Source organism: Ascaphus truei, chromosome 1 (assembly GCF_040206685.1).
Source record: "Ascaphus truei isolate aAscTru1 chromosome 1, aAscTru1.hap1, whole genome shotgun sequence".
Classification (NCBI taxonomy): domain Eukaryota; kingdom Metazoa; phylum Chordata; class Amphibia; order Anura; family Ascaphidae; genus Ascaphus; species Ascaphus truei.
In genome coordinates, this window is record NC_134483.1 from 524788137 (window position 1) to 524798412 (window position 10276).

The 10276-nt window shown below is 43.0% G+C and overlaps 1 long non-coding RNA gene across 1 annotated transcript; it reads right to left on the minus strand.

Moving 5' to 3' along the window:
- Positions 1–451: 451 nt before the first annotated feature.
- Positions 452–2503, minus strand: LOC142472206 (uncharacterized). Its single transcript, XR_012789626.1, has 3 exons — positions 2446–2503; positions 975–1052; positions 452–611 (listed from the first exon to the last, which is right to left on the minus strand). It is a non-coding gene; the product is annotated as an uncharacterized LOC142472206 (long non-coding RNA).
- Between the last annotated feature and the right edge of the window lie 7773 nt (positions 2504–10276).

Sequence of the window (10276 nt, forward strand, 5' to 3'; positions counted from 1 at the left end):
AGTTGGTAGACACTGCACAAGTGATGGTTGGTCTGTTTCATGTGTGTCTTGTTTTGTTTTTGTCGCCTCCTTTGTAGGTGTCTGCTGCTGAATTTGTACAGATGGCAGCGGTAGGATGTCATCAGGAACCTGCACAGCAATGTCTGCTACTTGACCGGTAACATTTGGGCCTGGTGAATGAATATCAGATGAATGTGGTGAAAACTGACCTGCATGAACAGATCCTGGCTGGGAGGTGTTGAATTGTGGTACATTAGTCATTCTCCAGTAATTAGCTTGTGTTTGCTGAACAACTAATGCTTCGAATGAGGTGTTGATTTTTTGCAACTGTTTAGGCACTTCAATGAAGACTCTGTGGAGATGTGCCAATTGTGATACTGTTTCTTCCTGCAGTCCAATCATCCTTTCCAGCACTGTCATCATGTCTGAATGGCGACGATTTTCTGCTATTTTTCCCTCTGAAGCTACAATTGCATCGTATGTGGAAGTTGATGGACGATTTGGCGGTACAACAGTTTCTATTGGCACCTCTTCATGGTCACATGATTGTATTTCAGTCTCTTCTGTGGCGTCATCCTCATCATACTCATCATCCTCATCACCATGATGTTCTAAAAAGAAATGTACACATTATTAAATGGCATGTTAATGTATGCTGTGTTACTATGTAATTGTACTGTGTCCTAAGTAACACCTAACATGTTAGCATACGTTTTATAACCTCATTAAAAACTACCTTGACTTACGAATAATGTTTGGACTCAGTATGAAATATGAATGAATGAAAAGTTGCTCTAAACTCAGAAGTCCTACATGATAATTAACATCACTAACACAATACATGTTGCCTTACACTTAATTTTCACTGACACTAAGTAATCCTATTTAAAGAAGATGTGCAAAACAAATAATGCACATGACAACATAACATATAGAAGAGCACATATTATATGGCCAGCAAATGATACACTCACCTTCTAGTAGTGTTGAGCTGGCTGACCCAGGTGAAGACACTTGTTCCATCTCAGGTGACACATGTCCTCCAGGGGCAACTATATATAACAATAACATAAGTTTTACATTTACATGTGTAAATATTGAACACACACTTATTGTATGTTCTGTATTTATGATTAACTAACAACATCAGTTCCTTAACCGAAAATGTGTGTGAAAGTGAACATAAATAGTTGTAATAACACTGTACATGCCTGTGTACTTAGAATTTTTGAGTTCCCTAACATACAACATACTATGTTTCTGCAGTAATGCGTGAGGATAAATAGATTAAATGAGTACATAAAAATCATATCTTGTGTAGTGATATCAGTATCATAATGTACATAACTATCATGAGATGACCATTCACAATGGTTATCATGAAGGTGGTCATATTGCAACAAGTGTTGTTTTTGGTAGAGGATATGTGTGGTACATTAATCGAAGATGTGGCACACCTGAATGTGGCTGTGACTCAACAAGACAACACATGCAGTGTGTGATAATGTGTCTTTCATAGTAGTTCAACTATAGATATGAGTGAACTAATGTGTGACGTACGCTTTGATAAGTAATGAGTTGTTGGGGCATTTAGTAGCTAGAGTTAAGCTTTCAAATGAGTGTGATTAACTTCAGTTGTGCTATTCATGTTGTAAGAAAGGTATTCCCTTCCCCAAAAAGCCTAATCAGCCACACCTTTCAATGACTTGAAACAGGTGCAAATGGTGTGAACTAAGTTGACCGTGAAATGAGGCTGTAATTAGTGTGTGTGCTGAACCCCACCCCCTCTGTTGAAGTGTATGCTGTGATGAGATATTAATTGCAGCTGCTTTAACACAATGGTAGATGAGCTAAGTAGTCATCTGCAGTGTTTAAGTTATGAAAACAATGACATAACATATGATACGTGTGCCTCATTATGCTGTCTGTATATGACATAAAGCAAAAATGGACCTTTTCATAAGCAACTATAGATGTGTTAGTGCCAGTGATGTTTGTAGGCCGTTACATGCAATTTCTTTGATGCATGCTTAAAATAGGCAGTAATGTCATGTTTGTCGGAGTAAAATCAATAAAATACACAATAATATGATACATATTTCTGTTCTGTACCTGTAGCTACTAATAATTTCTCATGAACATGTGTTACACATGTGTACTACCCTGTTGTTCCCCATCTTCGCCCACCATCAATTGCTTCCACTGCAGCTATGCATTTTGGGAATTCACATGTAAATGAGCACGCAATGGCACGTGCTATATTAGTTACTGCTTTTAGTAGGACTACTACATATATGTCTATTTTGAGATATATATATATACAGAATCAGACATATACATATATAGATGCAGGTATGCTTATATTGTGAAGACAGTATAAAAAGCAGTGTAAATATGCAAAATAACTGTAAGCAACGACACGCCTAGTACAGTAATATTTATCACCTGCTGGAAATTGTGACGGATAAATTCCAATGTCACGGTCACCAGCCAAGCCTTCCACGATGACGGTAAGTAATTTTGGCCGAAGCAGCTCCTCCAATGGAGTCAATATGAGACGTTGTGGTGTGGGCCCACCTCCAGTGCCAGTAGCATGCACGCGTTGGTCTTGTATTTTCTTTTTCAATTTGGACCTAATATCATCAAATCTTTTCCGACAATGATACTTGTCCCTGACACTATTCCCACAGGCATTGACACCAATGACTATTGTGTCCCACATTTCTTTTTTGCTTGCTGCACTTGTCCGCCCTTGAAAAACATATAAAAGATATGAGGTAAATTAATAATAATATAAGCACCAGTTTCCTACACTGCTAGCTGTTCCAAGAGATAGCAAACATGCTGTTTTATGTGTAATATGTGCAGCACATGAGCATTCACTACTAAACCTATACATGTAAGCAAGGTTGCATTCATATTGTATGCAGTTCTGGCAAATTGACCGCCTGTGTTTATTTGTCCTTGTAAGGCATGATAAAAAGCTGTGTTTCCACACTAATGAACATAGAAAGATATTGTGTACCCATATTTGCATATGAACAAAACTCAGATGACCTAGGATCACATGTATTTGAATAATAAATGTAAAGTTACACTTACCTACTAAATGTCCATAGAGACTGTCATAGTGCTCCAGAATGCCAGTGACAAGAGCCCTATTTTCCTGGTCATTGAAGCGAGGATTACGTGGCTTCTCCACACGTTTTTTCCGAGCAGGTTTAGGGTCAGAGCTTGGCTGGTGCTGACTGGACTCTCCTTCTTCCAATGGAAGAGCCTCCAAAAGCTGGCCACCAGCAAGCACGCCACCACCAGACACCCCATCAGCAACTGCGCCACCAGCAGCACTCCCAGCACCAGCACTCCCACTCCTAGCACCAGCACTCACACTCCTAGCACCAGCACTCACACTCCTAGCACCAGCACTCACACTCCTAGCACCAGCACTCCCAGCACCAGCACTCCCACTCACAGCAACAGCACTCCCACTCCCAGCACCAGCACTCCCACTCACAGCAACAGCACTCCCACTCCCAACAACAGCACTCCCACTCCCAACAACAGCACTCCCACTCCCAGCAACACCACTCGCAGCACCAGCACTCCCACTCCCAACAACAGCACTCCCACTCCCAGCAACACCACTCGGTGCACCAGCAACATCACTCCCCTGAACAGAACGTTCACTCCGACGCGTACTCCCACGAGTAGCACTCCCACTCCCACCAGCATCACTCTTCCCACGCTTTGCGGGCATACTTCCAGCACTCACAAAAAACAGACAATAAATGTACAGGCAATCACACGACCCACTTCCACATATAAAACAAGACAAAGATGTAAACAAAACAACAAAGGACAAAGCTCACCCAATACACAACAAGTCTCTCAGTCAATATGCAAATCTTCAATCGTCCAGCTCTGTGCGTCTCTCTCTCTCTCTCACTCCCAACAACACAGAGAATGATTAGCAGTACACGTTGCCTTTAAATATGGCGCGCAATCAAAAACATGCTTGTTTCGCCTGATTCAGCAAGATTTGTGATTGTGCAACCTAACAGCACCCCGCCACGCACGCCGATACACCTGTGTGTGATCGGCTCATCATCGTGAGAGTGGGCGGATTTGTTTTCTGGTTGATTTTGAATGTATTCGGCACTTACTGCATACGGAGAGGGAAAAACGCCAATAACATGACTAATCGATAAGCTTGCCGATTTCACATAATCGTCGCTTACTGCATGAGGCCCTAAGTCCCTTAGTTCTCCTATTCCTAGCTTTGAATCCCTCTCTCTAGGTCTTGAGGGTTTTCCAGCTTTAAACTCTGCTAGACAGTCCTGCGCGCTTTCCCCGTCAGAGAAAGAATCCCTAAGTTCTGTTCCCAGGGTTATTTCTGTATTAACCTCTGTGGGGCAGCTCTCTGAGTTTCCTTTGGTAAATCCCTGTTCTCTATCAGCCACGGTCACGCCCCTAGCTTCAGACGAGAGATTCCTGCTCTCTTCTAATACAGAGAAAAGGTTACCTATGTATTACTCTCAGGCAATGTCTGCATTAACCCCTGTAAATTCTTGCTGCCTCCAAGTTAATGTCTTCGTTGTAGCCTCAGAGAATGAGTCCACAAGTCAGACAGCAGAGGTTGCATTGAGGGATTCCCATAACCGTACGGAGTCTCTAGATATTCTTTGCTATAAATCCCCTGCTTCAGCTCAAGTTTCCGCAGTTTCGTCTCCGGAGACTTCGGCTAAAGTTCTGGTTCCTGTTAAATGTATTCAGGAGTCAGGTTTTTCCCTAAGCTTAGTCGCAGAGTTCCTTCTCCCGGGTATTTCACTGAACCAGCCTGTCGCCCACATAGCGGTGATCCCTGCTTCAGCGCATAGTTCCCACATTATGGAGTCTGCAGTAAGTTCTGGTTTCCCAGACATCCCTTACCAAATACCTACTTCAGAGACCAGTACAGTTATGATTAACCCCCGTGTACTGTCTGAGTTCTCCTCCTCTTTAAGCTTAGGGTTAAAGGCATACTGTAGTCTGTATGTCTCTCCTGGGGTTCATATTATGTTCCCAGGAATGTTTGCTGACGCACGGTTTTCTCCCAAAAGTGACGCTTTTCCATATAGATTAGTAAAAAGCTTGCACACTCTTTCTCTTTTCGCTGAATTGTGTCTTTCTAGTTTTGAGACTCTGAGAGGTAATGATTCTCCTTCTGATTCTGAAGCTCTTCCTACAAGGAGTATCCTGTCTGGGGGTCCCCCTGATTTCTCTCTCCAGGCTAATTCTCCAGGGATCAGCATATCTGTGGTCACTCCCTTAGTACTGTCTGAGGTCACCATGCATATATTACAAGTCCTGGGGTTTAACTCTGAGCTGTTTAGCTGTCCTGCCTTTGCTGAAACCCAGTCCCTCAGTACTGTGTCTAAATATGCCCCAGCAAACATGGGGTTACTCTGGGAAGAAATTAAAGCTCCTGTCTTAAAGGGTATTTTTTCTCACATGTCCAGCAAATTTAGAATCTCAGTAAGTGTTTCTATGTCACTTATCAATACATCTGATTTTTTCTCTAATCAAACCCAGATACCCTCACTATCGGTTAGGAGTCCTGTGATCAGAGATTTTGCACTAGAAAACACACCAATTCATGTTTTTGTCAGGTTAGGTACCCCTGTGGTTAGGGCCATTGCAGTTTTAGAGAAGACTCTTTGTACTCCTAAGGTGCATGTCATTAAGAGTTTTCATAGTTCATACTTGCTGCTTGTTGATTCTCAGGGCCCTGTCATTGAGGTACAGACTTCAGCTTCTGATGTTAGCTTCCCTCCCACCACTACCCTGGCTCTGCCTTTTTCTCAAGTTACTGATTTGAAGATCCCAAGGACTATCCCTGATTCACTGACAATATTATCTCCCAATGAAGATTTCCCAGTATTAGAGAGCTCTACTGTTGTTTGCTTCTCTGCTCCTGCTAAACCATGGTTTTGTCCCTCGGAATTTTCGGTTGCCCCTGTTATTTCCTCTCAGTTGGAAATACTCTGTACGTATCCCAAGATTTCGGTCCCTATGCCAGGTTTACTGCTTGCCTTGTCACCTTCCATACCAATACCGGGAGATGCTTCTAACCAGCCTATACCTTTACTAACCATTACTTGGGAGCCTTCTAGAGGAAAAATTCCTCGCAAATTCCAACATGCAGTGATCAGCCAAGACTTTTTCTGTTACAAAGTTTCTCCTGGTGTATTCGATCAACTATCAGGGCCGCTGATCCTAGATTCAGGTTTCTTTATTAAGGACTGGGCTTTCAGTGGGGGTTCTTCTACCGTTTTTGCTCTGGAACTCTCTGGTTCTTCACAGCCCTGGATTTCCAAGACATTTTGCAAGGCAAGCCATGTACCAAGGATGTTTCCTCCATCAATCTTATATCCTAGAACTGTACTCACCAAAGAACTGCTCGTTTACGGAGGCCCTTTCTACCTAAAGAATTTTAGGAACAACTCAATGTCCCCAAGGCCCATGGATGGTCCTGTCTGGCCACAGTTCTCACCGGGGGGTGGGGGTACACTAAGGACTAATCATGAGTCTCTGGAGTACGACTCTAGCCCCAATCCTAGACGGTTCAGCAACAATTCCCGGGCCTCCAACTCTATGAGTGCTCATGTTCGCCCGGAGGTCTCGCGTGAAGGGGGGGTACTGTAAGGAATCCGCTCCACGGTTTACTGGTTACCTTACCTTGCAGACCGGTGCAGTTCTGGAACAGCTTTCCTGAGGTTTGCTGCAGCCTGGATTCACTCAAAGCAATACACACTCCCTCTGGTATCTACTGCAGCTGTGCAGCCTTTCATTGCAAACTATACTTGCATTCACTCATTAGGGGCAGGATCTTCACACCCCCGCCGGGAATTGGCCCGCTGGCCTTTAAGTATTGCTTGCCCATAATGCTCCGTGCCGAGCATAGTCCTTACTGGATGTCAACTGTTTTGCCACAAGCTCTCGCTTGTTCCCCTTTGCTGATACCAGGTCACGCCCTGCGTCCTTCAGCTTCCTTCAAGCCGTTTGTTCTCCAATGCTGATTCCAGGTTACGTCCTGCATCCTTCAGCTCCCTTCAAGCCGCTTGTTCCCCTGTGCTGAAGCAGAGATTCGTTCCTGCGTCCTTCAGCCTCCTGGATTCCTGCACTAAGTAGTGGTTTCGTCCCTGCGTTCTGCAGTCTCCTGGATTCCTGCACTGTAGCGGAGGTTTCCCTGTATCTACAGCTTCCTGGCTCCTGGGGCCTACTCTTTCCCTAATATAGAGAGGCCGTGTCCTGGTTCCTGCGCTGAAACAGTGGATTCCCTTGCCCGCTCAGGACTTTTGCGCTGTAGCACTGGTGCACCCGTGCAGCAAGACGGTGTGCTATTCTGGTCTGCCTACCATCTCCTGTGACCAGCACCATGGGCCATGGTCGTCGCTCGCGCAAAGGCCAACCCCGCGCTCCTAAGCTGAAGCGGGTTTCTCCTATTTCCTTATTGCCGAACTCTTGCATGGACAATGTTTATCCTGACGTCTCCTGTTCTGACCCTGGCTTGTACAACGACGACGCTGTCTTCTCCAATCCTGATCCTGCGACATATGACTACGAACTGCGCAATCCGGATCAGCCTGCGCGGTCTCAGGTCGGTGCTTTTACAACCCCACCTCAGCCTCGCGGTCCGACCCTGGTTTGTGGCGAGCAGAACCTTGACAATAAGAGCGTTGGATAAGTCGTTTTGGTGTTGTAAAAATGAACATAGGTATGCATTGCATAGCGTTGGATAAGCCATTTGTTGTAAAGCGAAGCGTTGTAAAACGAGGACTGCCTGTACTAAAAAACAAAATCGAATTTTGGCAAATCCAGAACCGACACACTAACATTTTTTTTAGAACCATTATATTTAAAAAAAATTAGAACAAAAAAGTGCCAACCCTTAACTGCAAATGTGTTTAACTATTTTTGATGAAAAGGAGAAGATGTGTTGTTTCCGGCAAACAGATTACAAGTGTGCTGCTATACATTTTCAGTAATACAGTATATCTTTGACATTTCAGTGTGGAATTTTTAAGTCTGAAATACATTATGGGTTTATTCACATATCATATTTAGAATGGTGTTTTACAAGACCCAAGAACGCAACATAGATGTGGATCTTTTAAACATTTTTTTCTATTTTTAAATAATCATTTCGGTGCTTACTTTTTAAGTCTAAACTTTCTTCGCCATTGCAATTTTTATATGTCTTATAACTTCGTGGAATAATTGCTATGAATCAGGTATGACCAGTTAATAAATAAAGTAATTATGGATTTTTTGGATATTAGTAATTATTTTTTGTTTCAGACTATATCATGTTTATTGCTCGATGTTGTGCATTATTAGTCTTTATTGCAGAGTAAAGCAGACAGAGCAGAAATCTCAAGGGAAATATTCTTAGTTCAGTTTGACACTTCAGGCTATTTACTATTTGTACATATTGTGGACAGCACATAGGTTAAAACATTAGATGACATGATTTTGTTCCCTTCAGTAAGGAATAGATACAGGCATAGATGTCAATTTTAACAATGTTTGTCATTTTCTTTTCGTGATTGGACAGGTGGCCTTACTACCTTAGAATCTCATGGGACAAACTGGGAGACAGGAGAAGTCCTGAAACAATAGAATTGAACAAGATAGGAGAAATAACTGATATGGAAACTGTGTAGTGGATTGATTCCAACATGTTCTATAAAAATACACTTAAAAAAAATGTATATAGACAAACAAATTTTGTAAATATGTAGGTGAGACTGCTTTAACTATTAGTGCATCAAAATACAAATAATAAAAACGACTTTAGAGACTCCTGTAAAAAATAGTCTTTAAAAATATGTATCTCCTTTACTCAAGCTTATATAGTATTAAATAATGAATATTGGTGAGCAGTTAACATACTGTATTATATCGTGCATCCATGTATGTAGTTGTAGATAATATATTACAGATGCAGTAAGACTAGCCATTTTTGGCACCGGGAAAGCCATGGTCATGCGACAATGGTGGCTCCAGTGCCAGAGGATTAATGCTGTCGATCCAGAATCATGGACCACCCAGATTTTTTTTTTTTGCTCTGCGGCTTTGGAGACAGTAATACTCATTACATCTGTATACAGTATGTCCATAAACATACAGTATTGTTACAGGGTAAATACTCTAGATTGTCAGGTTTAGGGGCAAATATTCAGCATCGTGTAACTCTGTCATGATCTCCCACCTTTTAATTACATGTCCCATGACTGAAGTTGTTTTACAAGACACTGGTACTCCCTGTTGGATTCCTCTGTCGATTTCTCATTCACCTCCAGGTTCACGTGGTACTGCTTGAGCAGATGTGCAGATGCCCAGGGAATCCACACTTTGAAGAGCAAGAAAATCCAGCGCAAGCCACAACTGAATAAAGCCTTTCAGAGCAAAAAACAACGAACAAACAGAACAATATAGGCAATATTAAACAATGTCCATATGCTGTAGCTTAATTCCTGAAGAGATGGTAAAGCAAGAATGAGGTCCAGGGAAGTATGCACCAGGTTTGGAATATCTACTATAAACCCTCTGGTGAAATGGGAATAAATATGTAGCCAGGTCCTCTCCGGTCCCCCGGTGTTGCGCCTCTCCCCTCCTTACCTCTGCTGCTGCTAAGTGGTTGTGGGTGGCGGCGGGCTCGCCAGCGGCCCCTCTGCAGGGCGCCGCCATGTTTGAATCATGTGGATTCTCAGGACACGGTGTTGGTTACATGGTGGTGGGATACAGCCGTGTGAGGCGTGTGGGTAGTTGTACCTTTAGTCCTATAGAGTGATAGACGTTATAGAGTATAAGATATATGTGTTCCAGTAAAGGCTTTTCTATTTTACAATGTGTGTATTCATTGTTTGGGGTCCACTACTTTGGGACCCATCTCAGGTGGAGGCGCTGCATCAAGGTTGTAAGTATATCGCCCCAGGCTCTCCGTGGCGGAGGCGTAGGCCTCTGTGAGCCAACAGGTAAAAGGGTAACACCATTAGCCACCTTGTTTAGGGGGAAACAGTGCTACAAATAAATCAGGATCAAACTCAAATAAAATAAAAGCTGCATGATCGCCTTTTAGAGGTGCTCAGAGAGAGTTACTTATTCTGTCTACTCTTACTGCGCATCTCTTATAGACTGATGCAGCCCTATAGGATCACACAGCGGGAGTCCAATTCAGAAGTAGGGACCCCCCACTGTGTAAATCCTAATGGGACATTCCCCCTGCCAAGCA